At 44.1% G+C, this 27035-nt stretch overlaps 1 pseudogene across 1 annotated transcript in view; it reads right to left on the reverse strand.

Moving 5' to 3' along the window:
- Positions 1 to 27035, reverse strand: part of LOC306937170 (nuclear factor 1-like) — a 49519-nt pseudogene that overhangs the window by 7672 nt on the left and 14812 nt on the right. The window contains exon 2 of the transcript XR_013792557.1: positions 3890 to 4423. The product of XR_013792557.1 is annotated as a nuclear factor 1-like (transcript). The remainder of the gene's footprint in view (positions 1 to 3889; positions 4424 to 27035) is intronic.

The raw sequence follows: 27035 nt of genomic DNA on the forward strand, positions 1-27035 counted from the left end.
AAGCCTGCTCGGGGTGGGATGTGGACTAGTGGGAAGAGCGCCGGCTTGTGAATCCCTGGCACAGGGGTGAAAAAGGCTTCACTCCGATGGGGGGGCCAGGCTTCACTGGGAGCTAATCTGAGCGGCATTTCGCCACGGCACATTGTGGAACAGGAAGAGGCGCTCGCAGAGGCCCCGCTAACTTGACGCGGAGTTACACACTGGACTGAAAGGAGCCCCGGCATGGGGCGCTCCGTCACAGAGGACCGTTAGGGCCTCCCTGCCAAGGAGCCGACTTAACCCATACTAGACGGGAACCCCTTTTGGTGGGTTTTTTTTGTTTGTTTTTTTTAATTTTTTTTTTTTTTGTGGCTTTCAACTTTATTTTATTTATTTTATAGAATTAGACAGGAAATGGGGAGAGAGATGGGGGGGGATGACATGCAGTAAAGGCCGTCGGGATCGGGAGTCGAACCCGCGGCACACTGCCAGAGGTGCCTGACCACTGAGCCACGGCCCAGGCCCCCTTTTGGTGTTTTAAGCATTTTTTTAATATACTTTAGCTATTGGAAAATAGCAGATCTACGAGCTTGTAGGCCTGCTATTTTTGAAAAATTCATGAAAATGTGGTGCAAATCTTTGAATATATATATTCTTTCAGAGCGAACGTTTTTTAACTCAAATCTTTGCTTCTGTGGGGGGAGTCCTTGGAACAACATTTTCCGATGGGGGTCGGCGGCCAATTATATATAGGCTACTGTATATTTTTGGGGATCCTTGACATGAAAATGTTTTAAGAACGACTTGACATTATAAACATGCGTTTTACAGAAGACTGTCAGCATTTGTATAGAATTGTCCCCCTTTTGGTGTTTTAAACATTATAATTTAGCTATTGAAAAATAGCAGATCTACAAGCTCATAGCGCGCCACCGAGTGGCGCGCTACGAGCTTGTAGGTCTGCTATTTTTGAAAAATCATGAAAATATTTATTTCAGAAAACTGGAGGATTTAGAAGATTTTCTTTAAATTTTGACGTCAGGCCTGAATGAGTTAATGCTCTGTAACTGTATATCCCGGTCTGCTGTAAGACAATACATACACTTTAGACCCGGGGATAATGGCAGAGGGCAGGAGATGGGTCTGTGCTGTCCGTATAGCGGAGCTGGGCGGTGTCAATGTTTACACTCCGAACCTGACTCTAGCCGACAAGCACCTGAACGGCAACAACAGCCAACTGACCCTGAGCCGGATGACAAGGCACGCCAAACACAACAGCCAGGGCAGGAGGGTGTTTATTATAGCAAGGAGATGCGGATTCACAGCCTATTTCTGATACCAAATGATTACCACGAATAGCAAAATGAGAAAACAATATGAAGAAAATAAACGCTTATACTAGCGCTCCAAAGCTCCACAATGCTTTATTGCACCTATACATGCTGCTATATGACGCCTTGACCACACGAATGGCATGCTGCGTTCATGCTTTATTCATTTAGAAACTTTATATTATTCATGTATTTTATTACCCTTTGTTAAAAATCACAATTAATAATGTCAAAAGCATTTTTAACAGATTCACTCAATACTGCAAATGTAATTTAAAGTCAATTCATACTAATATAAATCCCAGGGTTATTACAAGACTGGATGAATTTACGTTGCATATTATATATATATATATATATATATATATATATATATATATATATATATATACACACACACACACACACACACACACACACACACACACACACACACACACACACTTTTAAAATACATAAAATACATTTAAAATGTACGGAAAACATACTTTGACTACATTGTTAGGATGCTTTACTACACTTTGAGCATTCCACCATACTGCCAAGTAAATCGGCAGCTAAAGCAAATTACCAGCTAATATACATCACAATACATAAAATGTCCTACTTGGGTCATAGTTTCATGCAAAATGTATTAAATTGCACAACAGGGAATTTTGGAACATGGATTATGGCCCCCGTAGGGAATCTAGGGCCGTTTCTAAACACACGCAGTACTTTCCAAACATTTCTGCCACCTCTGCTTCAACTTTAGTCACCAGGGCCCGGGGGAAACACCTGTCCTGGATATGCTCACATATAAAACCATCACACAGACACTGCTACACTGTCCAAGCATAAGCAAGGCCATTTCAATCCTAAATGTGTGTGTACTGTGTACTACAAACATGTGTAAATGTGTGTGTGTGTGTGTGTGTGTGTGTGTGTGTGTGTGTGTGTGTGTGTGTGTGTGTGTGTGTGTGTGTGTGTGTGTGTGTGACGTGGGGGGGGGGATTATGTTCACACAAGGTAGTGTGTGTGTGTGTGTGTGTGTGTGTGTGTGTGTGTGTGTGTGTGTTGTTTACCCATAATCCCTAAGTGTGGTTAGAATGCCAGTGAACGAGACTGTGTGCGTGCGTGCGTGCGTGCGTGCGTGCGTGCGTGCGTGCGTGCGTGCGTGCGTGCGTGCGTGCGTGTGTGTGCTCATGCTGGTTGGCCAGAGGATAGCTTCGCAGAGCGGTAGCGGAGTGAGGCTGCGGACTGAGGCAGGCTGTGGGGCCAAAGAGCGGGAGGTGAGACTACACACAGGACGTCTGTGCCTGCTAAACAGCCTGGGACACGGCCAGCTGTCTGCACGCACGCTCCCCACACCGCACGCACACACACACACACGTCGACAACAAGCCACAAACACACAACACGCACTGCTATCGACACGCAGTCATTTCATACTACAATAATAACAACAACACCACACGGTATACTGGCACATAAGGCTCCTTCTCTGTCTCTCAGTCTCTCTCACGCACGTGTGTGCGTGTGCATGTGCGTGTGTGTATGTGTGGCGTGCACACACACACACACACACACACACACACACACACACACACACACACACGCTCGCGCACGCACACACACACACACACAGAGAGAGAGAGAGAAATAACTCCGAAATAAACAGGTTTGCAGATGCTTTTGTTTACAGATGGCACAGGAAAACATGCACATTTGGATATAAGCAAATTTGCCCACAAACACATGAACAAATGTACCAACGCAAACATATCTCTATGTAAACACAGGTTTTAATCCTCGCCCTGTGCAATGCTTCCAATCACATGGAACAGCCGGTCAGGGAGCATTCATTCAGAATAAAGTATATTGTACACATTTATAAAAACCTGGTAATATATTGGTTTTTTTTTTTTATATATTATGATCCACATTTTAAATGCTATTGTAGGCAGGAGATAGCAGACTCACTATAAAGTAGCTGTTTGTTGTGATTATCAAAGGCTGGCATTAGATGTGGGGGAATACGGTGAGGTGCTAGTTTTGGCACACTGAATGGTGTTTCACCTGCCAAAATGTGTGAAGCATCAGGCGCTGACCTGTGTGTGTGTGTGTGTGTGTGTGTGTGTGTGTGTGTGTGTGTGTGTGTGTGTGTGTGTGTGTGTGTGTGTGTGTGTGTGTGTGTGTGTGTGTGTGTGTGTGCAGGCACAGACTGCACACTCGTCAGTCTGACCATCTATTTTACAGTGTTTGTTGGATGGATGTTTGCGTGTGTTTTTATTCATAGGTGCTTTCGAGTAACTGATGCATGTGTGTGTGCGTATGTGACTAATGTGCATGAGCACGTACCTATACTGTACACACTGAAATACACATTGTTAATATACATTTGTAACTGAGAGAATGTACAAATGTAACCAAAAAAACAGACAATTCTGCATCCATTTGGTTACATTTGTACACACTCACATCTAAACGCTGAGGATTTTACTGTGTGCGGTACCTGCATGCGCGACACGTGCAAGTGTTCCAGACACCCGTTAATGTGCCGGCACTAAAGCCTGCTTGTGGACCCTCACATCACGTACCTGGCGTGTGGACGAAGTAAGCCAGGTAGAGGTCCAGCTCTTTGACGGAGACTCCGATGTGGTGCGGCTGCACGCAGAGGCCGTGGTTGGAGCACTGGGGCGACTTGACCAGCCGCTCGCCGTCCGTGCTCTCCAGGGGGCTGCCCTTGAACAGGATGACCATCACCAGGTCCAGCCGCCACACCTTGTCGGCCTGGCGCAGGCAGTCGATGCGGCGGATCTTGCCCTTCTGGTCGGGGTTGGACAGCACGCAGCAGGGCGGCTTCTTGCCCGTGATGGTGAGCACAAAGTCCTCGCGGAACTCGGGCCGGATGTCCTTGCGGAGCTTAGCCAGCAGGCGCGACGCCCACTTCCTGCTTGATCTCGGGCTTCTCGCCCAGCAGCTCGTCCTTCACCGCGCGCTCCTCGTCCTTGGTCATCCTCTTCTCGTGCTTCTTGAAGTACTTGCGCTTGCGGGCCTGCAGGTTGAACCAGGTGTAGGAGAAGGCACGGGACATGGGGGAGGAGGGCCTCGATGAAGGGATGAAATTCATCCTGGAGGAAGCAAGGGAAAACGGAGGAGGAGGAGAGAGAGAGAGAGAGGTAGGCTGTTACTGTTATGTGCTGTTGTTGTCAGGTAACTATAAAGAAGCTGAAAAGTCAACATTTTGTGTCTAAGAGAGGCATGCAAAAATGGCATGTTTCAAACTAAAGCTTTAAAATTGTCAGCTGTTTAACTGACAGGAAAAAAGAGGCAACCGGAAAATTCAGCAAAATGTGGTAAAATATTAGTAACATCATTAGTAACATTAACAGTAAATTGTTGTTGATTAATGGTGAATCAAAAAGGATTACAAATACATTATGCATGAGGATATGCTATAATTAATTAATATTACTATAAGTAAAATAAATAAAAGATTGGGAAATACAAAATTGAACTGAACAATACAGTATGATGCAATGGAATAATGCTATAAAAATGTATTCCATGTGCCTCCTTTTTGTATACAGTATAACAAGACATTCCAAATCCCATGCGCAAAAACTACATGAAACTAATTCAAATCAGAATGAAAAGAAAGAAAAAAACAAAACTGAAAAGTTGAGTCGAGGCGCGCTCCCTATGTTATTGTCTGCTGTAAAAGAGAAGTTATTCTGCTATACCATTAATACCTTCACTACATATCGCTGGGCAACAATGCCCAGATCTCGCCATAGTGATCCTGTGCCAGGGCTGCCACACACCGGTCGATCACCAACGCCAAGCTTTGCCGCCACAAGACCACTGTTGAAATGTGCTGCTAAAAGATCAGCCATAGCATTTCCTCTATCTCTCTGCTACCATGCAAAGGGAGCTCCAACCAGACTCACATTTCCACAACAAACTGAAAGCCGACAGAAATCACCACAGAAAACCACACTGCTAGAGGAAGACAGACGGCCTGGTAGTTACCATTTTGCACTCTCATCATAAATTTGGCACAGCGTTTAAAATGAAAAAAAAAATGAAAAAAAAAAAAAAAAAAAGAAGAGAAGAGAGAAAAAAAAATCTCCCGCACCAGTATCTTTCCCTCCCTGCCTTCCCAGCGCTCCCCAATATGAAGCGGATACTGATATAACTGGGGAGGAAGATTAACAGATTATTTTTTTTTAATTAAAAAAAAAACTTGGGTGCTGAAAATGATATTTTTTTTCAAGAATATGTGACTCACTGTAAAACAGTGGGCCAAAGTTTAAAATCAATACAAGATACCCCCCAAGATTTTAGAGAAAGGGGGGGGGGGGCCACAGATAACACCGCAGTCAGACCATGTGCAGAATCTAATGAGACAAAAGCAAAAACAACGGCGTCTCAAAATACTGAACTTGTAACAAGAAAAAAAATCAAATTCTTCAAAAAAGTAAAAAGTAGAGACGTTAACAGTATTTCACTGTTAAAAAGTACGAGAATAAACTTTGACAGCACAATAAGAGTAGGTGCACTTAAAACAAACAGATCTTCTTTTGTGCTATCCCAATAAAAAAAAAAAGTAATGAACCTAGGAAGAAAAAAATCCTTGGCAAAGTGTAATTGGTAGTGGTGTCTGTTCTGATCCCTGGGCCCCGGCGTAAGACTCTGAAACACACACGCGCGCGTGCGCGCGCACACACACACAGTCGGGGGGGCCAGGGAGTGCAGAGCACAGAATAGGAGAGAGGGAAAAAAAGAAAAAAGAAAAACGGAGAGCCGAATCAATGTTGGACGAGCGCATGCGACCGCTGGCAAAGCAGACTGACGCTTCTTTTTTTCCCCTTTTCTCTCCAACTCTCTCTCTTTCTCTCTCTCTCTGTTTGTCGCTCGCCGTCTCTCGTCCTTCTCTGCGTTCTTCCCCTAACCATCGCTTGAGCCTCTGCCAGCGCGAGCAGGGCCCACCTATTTGGCAACAAGATGCCTGTAGTCCAGCCAATGCTTTAGCTTCAAGAGCTGAAAGGGAGGGAAGAGAGAAGGGAGGAGGAGGGAGGGTTAGTGTGGCAATGAGGGGGAGAGCGAGAGTGTGTGCAAGAGAGTGCATGAGAGAGAGAGAGAGAGAGAGAGAGAGAGAGAGAGAGAGAGAGAGGGAGGGTTGAGGAGCGGGCGGGAGTGACAGAGAGAGCACGCAGCCCCATCCGACGGTGTACAATTTGCCAAATCGACAAGTTCCTCTCTGACACAGAGGCAAAGTTCAGGGGACCATGGTTTCTCCTGCACCAATCCCCGCAGCCCTCAGCTCGACTCCATATTTACTACGGGCGCCATTGTAACACATGCAAACTCCCACCCTTCTCTGCACCCCCCCCCCCCTCCCCTTCTCTCTCTCTCTTGGTTTCTACCTCCCCCCCACACAGACACACACTCTCTCTCTCTCTCTCTCTGTCTGTCTCTCTCTCTCTCAGTTTGCGTAATTTGGCAGAGGATGGCAAAGCGAGAACACACAGCGTTCAGAATCCCACCAGACCCCACCGCCGGCAGCTGCTCATGGGTTTACCACAGCAAACAAAGAGCGAGAAACAGACCCAGTCAGCCACACTCCTTTGACAGCAAAACCCAGACACAAGACACATGAACGAGTCGCCCCGGATGATTTAAAGACAGAGAGAGAGACACACACAAAATACAGATTAACATATTCAAGAGAGGGGGACACGGAATTTGTTTTAACCACTTAAGCCCTATATACTTTGTGCTATATACGTTGTGCGCCAAATAGCGAAAATAGCCCATCTATCTACAAGCTCACAATATACATCGCTTCGGAATGCATTGTGACCATTGCAGATCGGCTGTTTTCATCATTTTTGAAAATAAAATAATGTGAAAACGTTTGAAAATGTCCCTAAAATAGGGACATCGGGGTTAATGTGGTTAAGGGCAATGCGGTTATAGAGCACATGGGGAGATGGGATTCAGTAAAAAAAAAGAAAAGAAATGGATTGTGTTTGAGCAAACTCGCTCATATACCTCAGCTATACAGTGTATATCGAACATGGGGAGCTGAGGGTGAATGCTAAAGATATAATTTCTCCTTTTTGGTTATCTGCCCCGCGCTCCGCTCGCCGTAAATCCCTGTGGGGACTCGGTGATGGGTCTGTGAGCGAGGATGCCAGGATGCCAGCCATGTTGCCTCCTCATGAAGCACGTCATTCAGTGCTGCACCTGCTCCACACAGTCTATACCAAAACTAGTCTGAATGATCTGTCTGGGAAGGGGCATTTTTAACTGAATCATCGATTGGGAATGTATTAAAGCTTGGTATTTATAGCTTTCACTTGCTGAGAATGGTGACACTACAAACTCCTGAGTGTTCATTTAACCACTTGAACACGTTATATATACTTTGTCACATGATGGTGTGCGCATGGAGTAAAAATGGTATACCCCACCAAAAAATACAGAAAGAACCAAATCTACCAGCTTACCACATGCCGCACCGTGACACGTTTATGAGCTTGTTAGATCTGCTATTTCTGGCTATTTTTTTTAAAGAAAAGAGGTATTTCACTTTAAAACACTTCTGGGGGGTATTTTAACATCTTCTAAGGCTTTTGTGCGTGTCCCAGTCAGTGTTTAAGTTGCTTTATTGAATTCCCCATTGCACTTCAAACTCCATTTTAACCATGTTAGACTACTAGACAATACAAGGCCATGGTTCTGGTGAATAATATGGTCTTTCTAATGCATGTGGGGGCCGTGTTTTTACTTATACTTCTTTTGTTTATTCTTTTCATTTAACTTTTTTCTTTTCATTTCCTAAACAAGAACAGATAAAATGAATATCTAAATATTGAACCAAGCAACTTAAAAACTGTCTAGGGTGTACACCAAAGCCGGAGCAGACATGAAAGTGACCCTGAAGTGCTCTCAATCAAAATGCCCGACATGTCCAAAACCATATACACAGTTAATTAACACTGAGGTTTGTGTAGTGTAAGATCAAACAATAACAACAAAAGCATAAATAGATTTTATGTTGGCCAATATTTCGAAACTGTGAAATGTTTTAAGGGGGGGGGGGTACTTTTGCGTATGACATGCTCAAGTCAAAAGGGACGCCAGGTTGCAAGTTGTTAAGATAGTTAAACAAGACCCATCTGTGATGTGATTCAAGAGACACTTTTGGCTGCTCCACTGAAGATGGATTGGAAACGGTCTTGGATTTTGGTTTGCACTATCACGAACCAAATGAGATTTATTTTGTGACGTTAATGAGGCAATTGGACTGGTAAGATATTGTGGGTGCTGTCACGGCACGGGCCTCATGCTGTCAAAAGAGCAACTCCGGAACTGATAAAGTAATAATAATTAATTCAACAAACTCCCACATTTCTAGTATCACATTAACATATGCAAATACTTGCATATACGACTACTGTATGTGGCTTAAATTGAAATAGCCTTTTAAAAACTTTACAAATGCCCGAAAATACAGTAAACTGCTGGTATACCTGTGCTCACACGAACATGTATGTGTGCGTGCATGCTCTCACCCCCCCCCCCCCCCACACACACACACACACACACACACACACACACACACACACACACACGCACACGCACACGACGACAAGACTACATCTTTTAAGATGATGCATTGTCTCTCTGACATCAGGGTCAGCCGATGTCTTCCAAAGGCAGCAATAAATGTCACCGTCCTCTGAGATTTATGGAGACAACTTTCCCTCCATCATTAGCTTTATAGGCTTGTGGCTTTTGCCCATCAATTGTCAGTCCAGCGAATGACAATACATCTCCAATACCTTCTCAGCTCGACCTGTCATATAATGTTTGCTGAATCGTGTGGTTGGGTACTTTAATGAAAGTGATGAGGAAGACATTGACAAACATCTAAATCATATTTGATTTGAACTACGCATTTGTGTTATGCATGTAAACGGGTATGCATGCGTGTGGTGGATGCACAACAATTTAAAAGAAAAGTCAGCAATAAGCTTTAAATGAAGTAGAAAAGCCCAATTTGAAGCGGAATGAAGTTAATACGCAATAATAAACAAATGTCATACAAATGACATTTTTGCTACACATGCACAGATTTGATTTATTTTCCTTAACTATGCTTTTTTTGCCCTCTGTCTGTGTGCCAGAACAACCTTGAAAAGTCCCTCGCCTCTTTCCCAGAAACAAAGATTACGCAGCGTCTTGGAAGGCTCAGTGCAATGACCAATGTAATTCCATGAAAGTTTTAGGTATATAAGAAATACAAAAAATTACAACCAATAATATCCTACTGTAAATGCAGCCAATGTATCCTTGAGTGACCTACTACGACTACACCACTGGAAGGTGGGGTCCAGGGACCCCCATTGGTTGTGGGGGTCAAAAAAAACAGCCAATGTACAAGCTCAATGTGGACTTGTAGGTCTGCTTTTTTTTCTTTCTTTCTTTTTTTTTTAAACTAATTAATTTGGGGGTCCCTGTCACAATGATTTTCATGGGGGTGCATGCATGGCAAAATGTCAATTTGGGGATCTTAACATGAAGACTGAAGAGGCTTGAGAAATACATGCATGGGTTATTGCCTTATAATAATATCTGACCCCTAATCACAGACCCCAAAGGCATATAGGGCTATAAGTATAGCTATTGGAGTGGTTCTCAAAGTGGGGTCTGGGGACCCCCAGGGGTCCTTGAGGGAGTTCCAGGGGGTCCCCAGCTAAATGATATAGTTTGGAACCAAATGGACCCTTATGGGTTTGTAACTCTGAGATTGTACAAATGTTGTACACACATTTGTACAATCTCAGCGTTAAATTAACATTGATTTTACAATATAAAGTGGGGTCTCACCGTCTCAGAGAGATAGATGCATGTCAAACTGGGGGTCCTTGAAATTAAACGTGTTGAGAATCACTGCTAGAGCCGTAAAAATCTTCTCTTATAGGGTCCCTGGTATCTCTTCAAATGGGGGTCCGCGGGCTAATTAGTGTCAATTTGGGGGTCCTTGACATGAAAAGGTTTGGGAACCACAGACCACTGCACTATACAGGCTACTATAGGCTATATCACAGCATGTTTTGAGTATTTCACCATTTCACCAAATAGGCTATGGGTATACCTGTTAGCCAAACCTCAGCGAGTAGCTTATAAGCTAACCCTAAACGTCGTCATATACCTTTGAAACAATGAAAGTGCATGCATGGGCTCCTTAAAACCAAACTATAGTAGCCTAGCCTGATGAGCTGCCACCTGCCAAGTTCTTAGTTGCCTTTGTTGTTGCTTACCTTCTACTTTCTTCTGCGTTTAACCAACTATAAGCACACTACGCAGTAAGATAAGACTCGTCACATGACGACACAGTCCAACCTGGCGATCTGATAGGTCAGTCGCAGTAAATTGCCTATTAAAATATCAGGCAAACTTTTCGTGACTCTGAGCATCACGAAGACACCACCTGCCAGAAATCAGCACGTACATCCACCTAATTAACAGTTGTAGGCTAGTATTCAAGTGATGGAATATTTTTTTTCCTCCGCCACAATAACATTCGAAAATATTCTAAACATGAGCGGCAATTTATCTGCTTGATTCGCCGCTCAAATTAGCAAGGCCCGTTAATAGGACCAACCAAGACTTCAGCCAAAACAATTAAAAATGCAGCATCGTTTTTTTTTCTTCCTCACAGGGCACTTAAAATATGAATACTTAAAAAGAGTGAAGACATCATCGCCTGCAGTCTGCCAGCTATGGAGGAACATGGAAATGAATAAGCTGGAGAGAGAGAGAAAGTAAGAGAGAATGGCTGGCATTCAAAGTAAGCGAGCTATTTGTGCTACACGGTCAATATAAAATCCAGCTTCAATTAATACCAGTAGCCTAGTGGAAACTCAGTCAGAAGAACACATGCAAATAGCCATGCTGTTCATTATTTTTTATTTTATTATTATTATTATCATTGGCACTGTAGTCTACTTCATTTGGAATGAACAAATGGCCTTAGGCCTGAATGACCCATGGCTTAAATACTAATTCAGTGAAGGTGAAATAGGCATATCAACATCTGTCATTTTTCCAGAGTTTTGTAGATTATTATATCATGGTGGGCAGTGCGAAATATTATAAGCTATCATTATAGGATAGTAGTGTTGTTGGCTATTTTAATTTGTTTAAAATGAAGTTGGAATATAGGCTTATTAGGCTATATGAGCCCAAATGCGTGTTTTTAATAGGAAAATGTTCGTTAGCCTACTGTTATAGTATAGGAGCCTTTATACACAAACCGACCTAATTAACTGTGAGTTAATTCGCTGTCCATATAATTCAACCAAAGTCTTCTCTTATTATAGCGACATGCAGCAAATATAGTCCCGTTTAAAACTCCCATTTCAATCATTAGATAAAAAAAACAAAGCAATAAAAAAGTGCTATATCATGATAGCCCAAATTTATAAGCTGAATCTAAGCCAATATAAAAGACAAAGGAAATAAATTTGAAGCCCTTTATTTCTCCATTCTCAGCACGTCTGACTGACTGCGTTGGCTGCCAAGTTCAGATTAACTCTTTCAGTGGGAACAGAAAGAAAGGGCCCTAATGTGTATAGCCTGCAATGAAAAGCAACGTGACTATAACCATACGGTTTGACACGTTCATTTTGATTCCTAAATCAACATAGCCTTTCATTTGGATTAAAAATACAGAATAGGTTTTCTCTTGATGGAGCAATTAAAAGTTCAGACAATCAGACGAGAAATATAGGCTATGTTCATTGTCTCTTTTTAAATGGCTGAAAGAAACGTAAAACATTGCATTGCACTTAGAAATTAATAACCATAACACAAGGAATATTAGAGACATCCATCAATAGGCTAATGTTAGATAGATTTAGTGAACTGCAAAAACTGTTGGGTAGATTGGCAGATTTTGGGCCATGGCCAGCAATTTTTTATATATAGGCCATAGGCCAAATAATTGTTAACAATCTTATTTGTGTATTTCCAGCCAAAATTAAAATTAAACAGGCTACGTATAGTGTGAAACACATTTGCAGCACTATAGTCTTGTATATCATGATCAATCATCGATAAATTGGTGCCCTTTAGGAAAACAGGAGAGGCCCGCCGAATTTCGATGGTGATTTAGCGTCGCCGTCTATCATGTTAGAACTTAGAATAAGAAAGAAAACTGATTTTATTCATAAATAATTTCAGCTTGACTGCAGGTTACTCATACGTTTCTCATATGTTTCCTTAATATATTGGATTGGACCCATTTGGACTGCTGCTGTGTGTGTTTTGGTGAGTAGGCCTATGTGCATATACTGGCAAAAAACGCGGTCTTTAGGAATCCTGCTCATGCACGTTTAACGGAGAAAACGGACACGTCATAAAAAATCTTTACATCGTTAAATGTTTGGAATGGATGCCATCGGATGATATAAAATGACCGCAGGCCATGGGCCTGATTACAATATGTTCCTTCTTGTTTCGCTAACCTTGTATGACATGGCCTAGTCGAATTAATAGCCTAATCTAGTTTAAAGTGGACTTCAGTCCGAAATAAATCCAACCCAAATTATCACGTTGCCAGACTGAAATCCGTTGGATATTTGTTGTGATTAATCCCTATTTGATTTTATTTTTTTATCCCATTATTTCCAAACAAAGCCGAGTCTCTCACAATGAATGTTTTCAGCTGGATCATTTAGCCAGGTTGTTTATCCCCCCAAAAAGCTGAACAAATTAGGTTATGCATGTGAAATCGGTACAAACAATCTCCACATTAAAAACACTGACCCAAACCCACGTCTTGATAATAGTCTCTTTCTCTCCACACACAGTAAGCCGCAGTACTAGGTACACAATGTGCAGCAGCACGCAGGCCTTCTGCCTCATGCTTTGTCCTGTCCTGTCCTGTGGCTTCCTGCCGTATAGCTGACCTGACCTGCAGGGCCCCAGTGGTGGACACTGGACAGTCAGTAACTACAATACATTTACTTCACTATACTGTACGTCTTAAATTATACATTTTGAGGTAGGCTACTTTAGTATTTCCAATTTTCAAATAATGCATCTCATGAGAGGCAAATATTGTATATAGGCCTACTTTAACCCCACTACAATTTGAAAACTTTAGTTATACCAAGTTATTTTGTAGATTTTGTTTATTATTACATATTATACTTTAACCACTTCAAGTTCAGCCCGGTTTAAAGCCATTTGAAAATAGCAGATCTACAAGCTCACAATGCGTGGCATCGCCACATAATGTGAGTTTGCAGATCGGCTATTTTCAAAAGGAGTTTTATACATTTGAAAACTTGAAATGGGACATTCTGCATAATGAGTACTTTTATACATACATTGTACCGCCAATACTTTTGTACTTTTACTCGAGTAAATTTTGAATTCCGGACTTTTATACTTGTAACATATTTCTATATAAATCGCAGTATTGATACTTCTACTATATAAGTAAAACACGTGAGTATCGGCTACTTCTTCTGTCCACCACTGCTGACCTGCATGCGGCCAGCCTGTGCTGTATCTCATTATAGACCAATTAGACCATGGTCCGCATAACCTGAGAGCCTCCCGTATGATACGGCCGCCGGCCTGCATGGCTCTCTCTCCATCCACTGTGTGTCCTCTCCTGGCCACCTGAGTGTCCTCTCCTGGCCAGCTGAGTGTCCCTGACCCCGGACGGACGGATGGATGGTAGCCCGACACCAGCTGTATGCCACTGACTGACCCCGGCCGGGCCGAGACCGCCCGCCCAGAGAGAGAGAGCCAGGGCACGGGGACATGGCAGAGAGGAGCGGAGCGGGCCATGGGTGAGGTGAAGGGTGGCACTGGCGCGCGCGTGTGTGTGCGTGGGGGGTGGGTTGTTTGGGGGCGTAGAGATTCAAATAGGCTCTATATCACCACAACTCACTCACTGACAGTACGTTTTAACAGCGGGCGACAGCCTGGCGTATTTTCCAGAAGTGTGTTATTTGTCTATGGGACCCGGGCCGGCAACTATACCGGTATACTGGCGATAGCAGGAGAAGAGGCAATAGTCGAAAAGTGGGCCAAAAAGGAACGTCGTTCAAAAACATGACAATATTTTATCTTTTGGACGACATCGTCCGGCGATAGCAAATCAATTTCATGTGTTGCTTTGTTTACCCTCCACACGGAACCATACCACCTATACGAGGACATATAGGTAATGACAGCAGGAACACCCACTAGGAGATATTTATCGCCCAGAGTCGCCGCTGTTCGCCTGCTGTTTCAACGTACTGTCACTCAGCCCCATACCAGGGTGGAAGGATGTGACGCACATGGAGGCTGCGTGGCATGGGTGAATGACAGGCCGACAGAGGCAGGAAGGAGTTAAATTATCAGTCTAGATCAGGGCGGGGTCATCAATATTTGTGTCCGTGGCAAAGACTTGGTCTTATGTCCGTGGCAAATTTTAGATTTGCTGTGATCTTGTATCTGTTATTTTTGAATATCCATAGCGCTAAAATCTAGAATGACACGGATGCTTTGCCGGTTTTAATGCATTAAACAATGTTTTTGTTGTGCTAAAGGCCTTGTGAATCCAACTCTAACCCGCATGGACTTTGCCTTCATATCATCATCAGCAGGAGTATAATAATATGATCTAATTTACAAAGAAAATCTGTCTCGTCGATGCCGTGACATTTGTCATCGTCGTGACGTGGGAGGTATATGTGTGCACGTCCTTGAGAGGTGAATGCTAGCTACACGCACGCACGCACGCACGCACGCACGCACGCACGCACGCACGCACGCACGCACGCACGCACGCACGCACGCACGCACGCACGCACGCACGCACGCACGCACGCACGCACACACGCACACACACACACACACACACACACACACACACACACACACACACACACACACACACACACACACACACACACACACACACATCTGGATGCATGTGTCTCTCCTGATGCATTCAGCAGCCCCCAGTATGAGTGAGGCAGGGATAAAGACTGTATGCAACGGCAACACTGACAGAGGCTCGGCGACGTTATTGATAACACACACACACGCGTGCGCACACGCACACACATGCACACGCACGCACGCACGCATGCACACACGCACACACGCGCGCACACGCACACACTGCACACACACACACGTTAAATCACTTCTGCTGTCCTTTTTTATTGAAATTAATTCAGGCACTGCGTCACCTTGAAATACTGTCATGTCAGCTGCATTACCTTCTGCATTGGGACTATGTATGCACACACAACATGTCTTTCTTTAACTGCCAAGGGTTTTCTTTTTATATAGTGCAATCATCACTACAAGCTTAAGTGCCTGTCGCACTTGCATCCATTGTTATCATGTGAGATCATTTCTGTTAATCATTAGTCCTCCTTGAAAATAATGGCAAAGGATCAGTTTAAAACAATATATAATTTATATAAACGGCGGTTGAGGTAAAAAGTACACCGTCCCACCCCAACCCAACGCTCTCCCTTTCTGTGGTGAGCGAGTGATGCGTAAAAAAAAAGAGCGTTTGAAGTGCAGAGCCCGCCATTGGTTGTAATTATCTTGAGTTTACAAACCAGCGCGTTACTATGTGTTAAAAATCTGCAAGCAATTTGCGGTGGCCGCGTGCTAACGGGGGCCAGGGGGGGGGGGGGGGCTGTGGAGCCAATCGGAGGAGGAGGCACGCATCGGGCATTCCAGCCCCCCGACAGGGGTCTATAGCTCTGCCCCCATGCAGCAGCCACACCACACAGCGGTCTGGGCCTCCTGGCGGCTGTCGCCCAGGGTCTCTCAGTCCTCTCCCACGACCACCAGTCCACCACCACCACCACCAGCCTCCTCCTCCTCCTCTCAGCCTTAGACACTGCCCTGCTGACATCTATATCGCACTACTGCACTACATACTTCATGTGGAGTACGAGAAGAGTGCTAGATATCGAGGCCTGGTTCCAATAGACACCCAGGAAAGATTTATCTGGAGCCATAAAGGAAGGACAAATCAAACCATGCATCACTAAACAAACAATACGGGGCGTGAATCGACACGAGATATAGGGAGGGAATTCTGTGCTGAAAAACAAAGTGTGTGTGTGTGTGTGTGGGGTGGGGGGTTATCTTATCAAAAATATTGAAATATCAAGTTGAACTCGGTTCAGTTGAAGCCACTTTGTTTTTGCTTTGATTTTATTAAATTATATCTATTCCGTTCCCGCTCGGGGAGAAATGCGCGTTGAGACACGCCAATGTTCCAGGATCAACACCATAGAATTGACGAGTGGGATGCTGGGGGGGGGCGGGTTGGGGTGAGGCGGGGGTGAGTGCACTCACCGGGGAGGGAATATGATCCCAAAGTCTTGCCCTTTTAACACAATGAAACATGTGGTAATCAGCAATGTTTGGGGATAGAGATCACAATAATGATGGCACGAATGAACCGATGAATTGATAATGTCACATTAGCGCACACTACAGTACATCTCTCTCTCTCTCTCTCTCTCTCTCTCTCTTTGTAATCCTAATTTATGGCGCAGCGGAAGAGAGCTGTGCGGCGTGTCCCATCATGGAACATGATAGAGTTGAGAGCATGCCATGGGCTATATCAGCAGTGGTGTAAAGTAACTAAGTTAATTTATAAGTTAAGTACAAGTACAGTTGGAGGCCATCGATATTGTCCTTTTCTTTTTGCTGAGGTTTGCGTGATCTGCGCAAAAGGACAGTTAACCCATTTTGGGCGGGAACCCCTTTTGGTGTTTTAAACATTGTTATAATTTAGCTATTGAAAAATAGCAGATCTACAAGCTCATAGCGCGCCACCGAGTGGCGCGCTACAAGCTTGTAGGTCTGCTATTTTTGAAAAATCGTTTAGAAGGATTTTTTAAAAATTTGAGGTCAGGCCTAAATGGGTCAAATGATAAGGGACAATATCGGTGGCACCCAACTGTATAAAATGTGAGTACTTTTCCCACCAGTGGCTATCAGCATGCAGGAGAGAGGCAGCAGGGCCTAATGCTACATGCCTCTTGACTCTGTGCACGTCATATGCAGCCATAACTCCCATATCACACATGCTCATACTGACACGTAGGCATAGGCACACGTACACGCAAACACAAACACAAACACACACCACACACACACACACACATGCACACCTTTAACTGCACACTGTCTACTACACACTATAAGTACACGTACAATCACTCGCACCTCTCTTCTTGTCTAGAAAGAATGTGTTATTGAAATGGAGGAACCACCGCCCTGCCCTCAGTGTGTGTGTGCGTGCGTGCGTGCGTGTGTGTGTGTGTGTGTGTGTGTGTGTGTGTGTGTGTGTGTGTGTGTGTGTGTGTGTGTGTGTGTGTGTGTGTGTGTGTGTGTGTGTGAGTGTGCGCGCGCGTGTGTGTGCGCGTGTGTGTTCACTAACGTGTGTTTTTGCAACAGCAGCTGGCCATGCTGGGGCAGGCCGACTCAGCACCTTAACAGCCATGACTGACTGTTTCCTTGCTGTGCCAACCCAGAGACTATATTATTGTACCCCTATGCCAACCCAGAGACTATATTATTGTACCCCCATGCCAACCCAGAGACTATATTATTGTACCCCCATGCCAACCCAGAGACTATATTATTGTACCCCCATGCCAACCCAGAGACTATATTATTGTACCCCCATGCCAACCCAGAGACTACATTATTGTACCCCCATGCCAACCCAGAGACTATATTATTGTACCCCCATGCCAACCCAGAGACTATATTATTGTACCCCCATGCCAACCCAGAGACTATATTATTGTACCCCCATGCCAACCCAGAGACTATATTATTGTACCCCCATGCCAACCCAGAGACTATATTATTGTACCCCCATGCCAACCCAGAGCCTATATTATTGTATACCCCTATGCCAACCCCTATAACTATATTATTGTACCCCTATAACCCCTATAACTATATTGTATATACCCCCTGCTGCTGCTTCTGCTGATCCTGGGCTGCGTGACTTCATTAAGACGGATCTAAGGGGAATGGACTATCTGGAGGACATAGAGGACAGTTTTCACCAACACGGATTATAGGCCGGATTCCATTTTGGACCCAACATCTGTAGGCCTATAGTGGCCTAGTAATGTTCCTGCGTGCTAACTTCCTGTGCGCTGAGGATGGCCATGGGAACAAATATAAACTGTGCATTTCTGATATGTATTGAAAATAAGCATTTAAAGCCAAATCATCTGTTTTACTACAGTTTTTTTTAGTACCTGTCCCCATTGAACATGACACATTCGGCCTAAAATACACAGATGCATTTATTAAACAATTCCAAAATGTATGTCACCCCCCCAATAATACTTTATCCAGTTAGAAGTGGGAAGTAGTCGACACATGTACATTGTACAGTACCGGTATATGTGCTACTAGGCTTGATGCCGTCTGCTCAGTTCACTGCATACCACATTGACTTTTATCTCAACGGTCCGATGCACCTGGCTGCGAGACGTCACAGTGGCTTTTCACACTTTTCATGTACAATGATTCATCAATTCATCAAAAATAGCAGACCTACAAGTTCATAGCGCGCCACTCGGTGGCGCGCTATGAGCTTGTAGATCTGCTATTTTTCAATAGCTAAAGTACAACATAATGCTTTAAATCAATGGGCCCAAAGCAAAGGGACGTTACACCACAACCACCCCGTCTCTGAAAAAGATCCCCCTCTGCGAGCTTGTTGGAATTGTAATTTCAACACGGCTTGAAGAAGCAAGCGCTCTCCAGGTTTCATGTGTTAACTTGCAGCTTAACAAAGCTGTAGGGCTTTGCTTCTCCTTTCAAAGAAATGAGCGTGAAATACCACAGTCAGCCTTTCACACACCGCTGGAGGAATAAAAAAAGTAATTTGAAACAACACAATCGTGATTCGAAACTGTGAAAAGTAGTGCGTTCGGACAGAACACTGGCATTTGTATGGGTGATTAAAGATAAACCCGAATACAATGTGTGTTGCTAAATGTGAATTAAAAACCACCATATTGGTTCTTTAAAACCAACTCCACAGTGAGACCCCATAAATCAGTTTTTTAGGGTTTGCTAAATTTACAGTGTGTTTGCACCATTAAGAATATTGTTCTCGCAAGGATTGAATGAGCTGGGAAATTCAATCTATCAATGAAATATAATGCAGAGTGGGCTGCTGGTGGGGAACCACCACAGCTTTTACCAAATTATTGATGGAATTAAATTGAAAGTCCATTTATTTTCTTCCCAAAATGGCCACAGCATTTTGTAATCAGACCCTCTGTTGAACGACAAAAGGAGGGATTACTCAGATTTCGCAAAGGATTCCCGATTAAAAGAATAATGTAATAGTTCAGATGTAATAGTGGTAATACCACATTTAATTGGAAAAACCTTTTTATGTTCTGCCTTCTCAGTGCTCCCTTTACTGTCTCACATTCACATTCATCATAGCACCGAATTCCATCCAGAGAGCCCTAGACACTGACTAAACAGGTAATCTGGGATCTAGTCACCATTGGTTTGCAGACCCTTCCATTTCCGTCGCCATAATAGCAACTGACATATACTACACACACTGCAAAATCCTTAGTGTCAGTGAGAGGGTGAGAGCCAAGATACTATAATAGCCTATGTCCTTCAGAGTTACGTTACTTCTAGCAGTAACTCTGAAGCCCGGCCTGGCCCTCAATGGACCCTGCGGGTCCAGAAACAACAAGGCCATGCTAAATAATCGTCCCTTTCACCCTCCACTACTATGACATCACCACACGCAGGGCTGGCGTAACGGGAGCAGCCGGATCGTGGCTCTAGTCTGGGCTGCAGTGCTGAGGCCCTCTCCGGGAGAGAGAGAGAGAGAGAGAGAGAGAGAGAGACAGAGAGAGAGAGAGAGAGAGAGAGAGAGAGAGAGAGAGAGAGAGAGAGAGAGAGAGAGAGAGAGAGAGAGAGAAGAGAGAGAGAGAGAGAGACACAGAGAGAGAGAGAGAGGGAAATGAAAAGAGAAAAGTGAGTGAGAGAGAGAGAGAGAGAGAGAGAGAAGAGGAGGAAGGGTACACTGGCCTGTCCATTAGCCGCATGGAGCCATACATTATCCTTATGTGCCCTAGCCTATGTTTTATGCAAAACATATACGTATTGCTGCCAACACATCTGTCTCATCCATCAAATGTGGATGAGAATTCTGAGACCGTGGCGTACCGTATGAATACCGTGTGACATCCTACTGATTGCGTACAATATGAACTCAAAAGACATATGTGATGTAGTGGGGGACAATCACAGACTCGGGCAGGGAACCCCCCCCCCCCCCCTCCCCCTTACATGAAGACCCAGGGAAACTAAAGCCCACTACTCATGCAGTGTTGAACGCTTTGCAATCAGAGAAATAAAGGGCCAATCTAGCACACAATCAAACAAGAGATTTACCCAGCGCTCCTGCCAACAGCTAGGGACCTCCTCTCTCGAAACAAGGGATGCACTATTGACTACACCCCCTCCTCTTCTCTCTCTCTCTCTCTCTCTCTCTCTCACAGGCTCTTCATCTCTCCCTCTCTCTCTCACTCTGTCTGTCTCTCTCACTGTCTGTCTCGACTCACTCTGTCTGTCTCTCTCTCTCTCACTGTCTCTCTCTCTCTCTCACTGTCTCTCTCTCTCTGCCAGTCTTTGAGGCTTCATGCCAACCTCTTCCACCGCCGGGCGCACTGCCCTGCCCTTTATGCAAATGATTTGCCACCATCCCCACCGTCTAACCCGCCATGTCTGTGTGGCGCAGACACACACACACACACACACACACACACACACACACACACACACACACACACACACACACACACACACACACACACACACACACACACACACACACACACACACACACACACACACACACACACACACACACACACACACCCTATGGCCTCCTGTGTATGTATTATTATTTTTGTTTATACATTTCTTATTGCTATACTTTGTCCTCACGAGGCAAGTGAATAAGCCAGGGACATATTTGTGCCCTATAGCCTGAAGTTATTTATTAAGCACTCACATTTAGCCTTTATTCAAGACCTGTGCGGCTGCTGGGACCGCAGATCATCGGGGCTTAATGCCGTCCGTGCCCGGAGGCCTCGACTTTTGTTTGCTGACCTCCGCAGGCAAAAACGACACCAAACCGAAGGGATGTTTGATAGAGGTGTGGCTGTAGGTGTGTCTGTAATAGCCCTGATAAAGGAAGGGCATCTCCTGGTAAATAATGTCAAAAGACAACAAAAAACCAAAGCGTGCATGCAGGGGGGGATGCACAAAAAAGGAAGAAAAGAAAGAAAAGAGAGAAAGAAAGAGTGTCAGATGTAAATTTCTGTTATTTATTTTTCTTGTGGAAGAATCAGGTCTAGTGATCACCTTTGTTACCTTCCTTCAGTTGGTTTAGAAAACAATTGCTTTATTTATCTCACTGTTTTGAGAACATAATTTGAAAGAGCATTAAACCTCACCATACAGTGAACGCAAAAAAGGGTTAATTAAACAAGGATCTAAATCAGAGAGGACACATTTTATTAAATAGTATAATTGAGTTTATAATATCATATACACACAAAAACTGGGGGAGAATTCTGAACTTGGGGCAATGGAAGAGTTAATGAACTCCTTGCCAGTTTTAAGGACAAAGAAAGAGTTAATAAAGTAGCTGACAAGTGTACAAGAAGGAGTCAATCATGAGCATGGATAATAAAAGGATTTTTTTAACAAACTGGCACGGGCGTTGAATGGAGAAAAATGCTTAATGAGGTCATTGTATGTGGAGGTATAGCAGAGAGGGTTAACAGAAGACCTAACAGTTGCACTTGAACCCTACCGTCCCTATTCTGGGGCAATCATTCAGCTAAAATAGCTTGCTGAATGAAAAACAAACAAACAAAAAACCTATTTAATTTTCGACAAAAAGATTTGGTAGAGGGAGGGAAAAAAGGAGAGGAACAAGTCTAGAGCCCTGGGAGAACCCCATGGCATGAACTACAGCATTTAAGTGTTTAATAAACAAGTCTAAGACCAGATACATTAATTCAAGAGACACAAAAACTCAAAGGAGATTTTTTTTAAAGCCCGGGAAAGACCGCATTAGCAACCATAACTTATAACAAATATCTAGCATAGATATAAACTGGCGCCGACTGAAGATAAATGTTATTTCACCATCGATTAGCTTTGTTTTAAGAGATCAGCTCCACACGGTGAAAAGTAAAATGAGAGACGGATGGTAGTGAATGACAGTTATAGGGTTAATAAACGGGGCCAGAGGCTGGAGGAAAGAGCCATGCTAATGTGTGGGTGAAGTAGGGCTTCCGCTCCGCTGCAGCTCAGAGCTAAGCTTCAAGGCAGGCAGGCAGGGTGCAGGGTCCACACATATGCCGGACGGACACCAGGCCACACACCGCAGGAAAGGAGGTCGGCCTAATACAAACACTGAGCCGTGCATGGACACACACACACACACGAATGGACGGACGGACACACACACACACACACACGGACACACTACAGTCTCCTCACATGCCCCGTTCATGCAAGGACATGGGCCGTTACGTAGCATATTCCTCCACCGCACACAGAACACACACACACAGAACTAAAATGGCTACCACCTGAAATCCCACCATTTCTGCAGGTGATCCAGAAAAAGAAAAAGACCCTTCATTTACAAAGACAACAAACGTTGATGAATATACCACATAATGGACGTAATGAATCGTGCGGGGGGGGGGATATGAAACGATACTGTTCCACATGTCTAAAGTAATGCGGTAACAGAAGGAAACCTTGGGTTCTTTCAGATAAACAAACAGAGACGTCTGAAACCCTAACAGTCTAGACCAACAACAACACACCACCACAAGGCTCTCCCAGTATAAACTTCAAGCCTTATTTCCCAAGACTTTTCGCACAATGGCCGCCGCAGTCCTCCCTGAGAAAAGGATAGACAAATAAACAAAACAAACTAGGTTGGTAGGACGTTTGGGGAGCATTTAAGACATTAACACCCTTTCCTCTATTGGCGAGTGTGACTATGCCCACATGCCTCTCTCCACACTTCCTGTGCGGACTTCCTCGTCTGAAGTTTCAGTAATAAAGTTTCAGAGAAACCCAACACAATACGCGTAACGTAAGGGATGGCGGCAGGCGATGAAAGACAAAGGGGGGATGGGGGAAGGACTAACACAAAGGAACGACCCAGATGATAACAGAGAGATATGAGAGACGCTTTCTACGTAATAGGAACATGATAATGATAAAAACAATATATGATGCCCTCTTGTCATCCTCTGTCATGTTTGTCCAGTAATATGCATCGGTCGTGCTGTTTCATTTTAATTTCTTCATTTAATTGTGTGTGTGTGTGTGTGTGTGTGTGTGTGTGTGTGCAATGTAAAATCCGGGGTGTAAAATGTAATTCTGAAGGTTCCCTTTGAGTTAAATAAAAAGGTTACGGAGTACAGTTGATATAATATGTGCCATGGCCCATGTGGTAGTGTTGGTCTATTGTGTGAGATAAACGTCAGTACGGAACAAAAGGAAATCCCACCAGTTGGTCCAACGTATACAGGGTCATTACACAGAATCTGAATTATTATATTATTTCTACTATTTCAGTGAAATAATAACTAACATTAAACATCAAATTCCTGGCCTGTCTTGCAATAAAACAAATAATTGATGTTGTGTCCCTCAAATAATATAGATATTGTATTTTTGTACTCATTTCAATATCCTCAATACGTTTTCAAGTAGAATATTCACAAATCTTACTATGCATACAGTAACATAGGAAATTAGTTCAGGAAGAACTGTAGTCAAATGAAAAAAAATATCAAGTTTGAAAAAACAAATCTTTGTGTGTTTGTGTGTGTACCAGTGAGAACAGTACAGTGAGTACAGCATATGTGTTACAGTTCATAATCCGCAGACATGTCTCTGTGTGTGCGTGTGCGTGCGTGCGTGCGTGCGTGCGTGCGTTAATACAGTACGGTATATGTAAAACAGGTATATGTGCATTTGTACCCAAGTACACGTGCTTGTGCACGAGCGTGTGTGTGTGTGCGTGCTGGATGGATGGAGGGAGGGGAAATGAATGAGGCCTTTTTCTTACAGCAGGGTCCAGATCAGAGCTCCTAACTATGGGATTTGGTGCTGTTGCCTTTCTCCCCCTGGAGGGAGTAATTAGGTTAGAGAGGACAACTGCCGCATTGTTTTAACAGAGGGGGGATTGTGCAGGCCAAAGTCCCACCAGCGACATGCTTCCCTCACAACAAAAAATGCCAAACGGATTCTACAACACAGTAAAGTCCGGAGTCCGGATTTTGTTGTGTACTGTACAGCACTTGCAGACAGACACATACACGCGCGTACTCACACAAATTGTACGCACACACACACACATGCATAAACTCCGGGTGGGATTCATTTAATCAAATCTGGCTTTTAGGCAGCAATAGTCTTTGGTTGTGTGTATCCTATGAAATGTCAAATATAGTCCAAAAGTGTCAGATATCTTTTTTTTGGGCTTTTTACTGCGGAGCGGATCGCTGGCTTCCTTTGTGTGGAACTAGCTTGACTTTAAGGGGAGCCGTGTGTCGTTTTCTCCCCTGTATCCATGCAGGGGCTTGGCAATGGAGGCAGCCCCCTAACTAGTATAATATGGTTATGATGCATTTGCATTCCTTCCAGTCCCCTAGGAAATACTATACTCCTATATCGTCTGTTTTAATCACGGTCTGATTCCAAGGAAAGTAAAAGGAAGAACACAAACAGGCCACGGCCATAAAGACTCTTTCTCAAATATACATCGGGCCCGCTTAAATATGTCTCCCGTTGATTGATGGGGAGTAAATCAAACAAATCACACTGGTAGAAAAAAAGACAGGGATTTGGAATGCTTGCACACACAGTCGACACTACGCTAAACGACCTGTTTTTCTTTTCTTTCGTTCATAATTTGTTGATTTTTTTTGGGGGGGGGGGTTTTCTCTCTCTCTCCAACTGAAGGGGAAAAGGCTGTATAGCTTCCTCTACACCCCTCTTGTCCTTGAGGTCTTCCAACCCAGTGCTGTGGTTCATCGACGGTCCTTAAAACCCCCAAAGGAAAAAAAAGGAAAAAGCCCTCAACCCCCCCCCCCCCCCACTATAATATACACCTCTGCATACCCGCCCACACTATCCCTATTCACTTTAATCATAAATCTCCAGGCCAATATATACGGGGCCAATTTGTGGTCCCCTCAAGAGTCCTATAACTCTAGCATAGAATCCATCTTATTCAGGTGCACGGATGAAGGGAAAGGGGGAAGAAGGAGAGAAAGAAAAAAAATGATAATAACGAATGAAAGCAAAATGTGTGTGAATGGATATGCAGCTCGTATATGGACGTGGATCCCTCTATACGGTCTAGCCCATTTTGGGCGGGAACCCCTTTTGGTGTTTTTTAAGCATTATGTAATACTTTAGCTATTGAAAAATAACAGATCTACAAGCTCGTAGCGCGCCACCGAGTGGCGCGCTACGAGCTTGTAGGTCTGCTATTTTTGAAAAATCGTGAAAATGCGGCAACAAATCTTTGAATATATATTCTTTCAGAAGACTTTTGTTTTATTTTATTCGACGTCAGGCCTAAATGTGCTAGAAGACTAGGGTCTATCCTCTGCAGCCGGCCACAGGTGGCTGAGATGATTGCACTTTATTCCAGATGATGACCATAATGAGGCCTGTTTGAGTTTCACATTCACAGGGCCTCTCCCACAAGACGCCATGCTCGCTGAAGAGACTGACAGCAGCCTGACATATTAGACAGAGGGACGCTCCAAGGCGGTTCTCTACCCCCGCAATTCCCTTTTCAACAAAGCTTAGAGGGAATACTACGCAACCGCAAAAAAAGATGACAGCCGAATGCGCCCGCCGTTCCTCCTTTTCGGGGGCAGAGGGCGATCACATGACAAGAGGGCTTCTTAAGAGAACATCGAGAGGCTGTCAGGCGCGGCGAGACGTCTTAATAGTGTCTACGAGAGCGACGGTATAGAAAGCGGAGCACGGCGTCGTCTCTGTGAATTTATAAACTGTTATAGAGCCTCGTGTGTGTTTGCAGAGGAGGAGGGAGTGTTCCTGCATGGCAGTAGTAACCTCACGGAGTAAAAAGCTAAATCTGGCCCCATCTGTGTTTTATATATTAGCCTCGACATGAGATCCTCATCCTCCTGCGCCGAATTTTCCAGTCAAATATACAACTTTTCCATGTAACACACACTAATCCCCAAGCTATTTCTCAGAGCCTAAACAGAGCAGAAAGTTTATACTGTATAGAGTCGAGTGCAGCTGTAGTGGGATAGTAGTTACTTGGTTGTCCGGGGCCAAATAGAAAAGCCACAGAGTTGTGTTCGACTGCAAACCGAGCCCTGCCCCGGCCCTCTACTCTACTCTACTCTACTCTACTCTACTCTACTCTACTCTACTCTACTCTACTCTACTCTACTCTACTCTACTCTACTCTACTCTACACGTGTGTGCTTTCCCCCTCTCTCTCTCTCTCTCTCTCTCTCTCTCTCTCTCTCTCTGCTCAACATTGGAGTGATTTGTTTCACTCAACTGTGTTCTATTCAAATGTCA

Source organism: Electrona antarctica, assembly GCF_951216825.1.
Source record: "Electrona antarctica genome assembly, chromosome: 14".
NCBI lineage: Eukaryota > Metazoa > Chordata > Actinopteri > Myctophiformes > Myctophidae > Electrona > Electrona antarctica.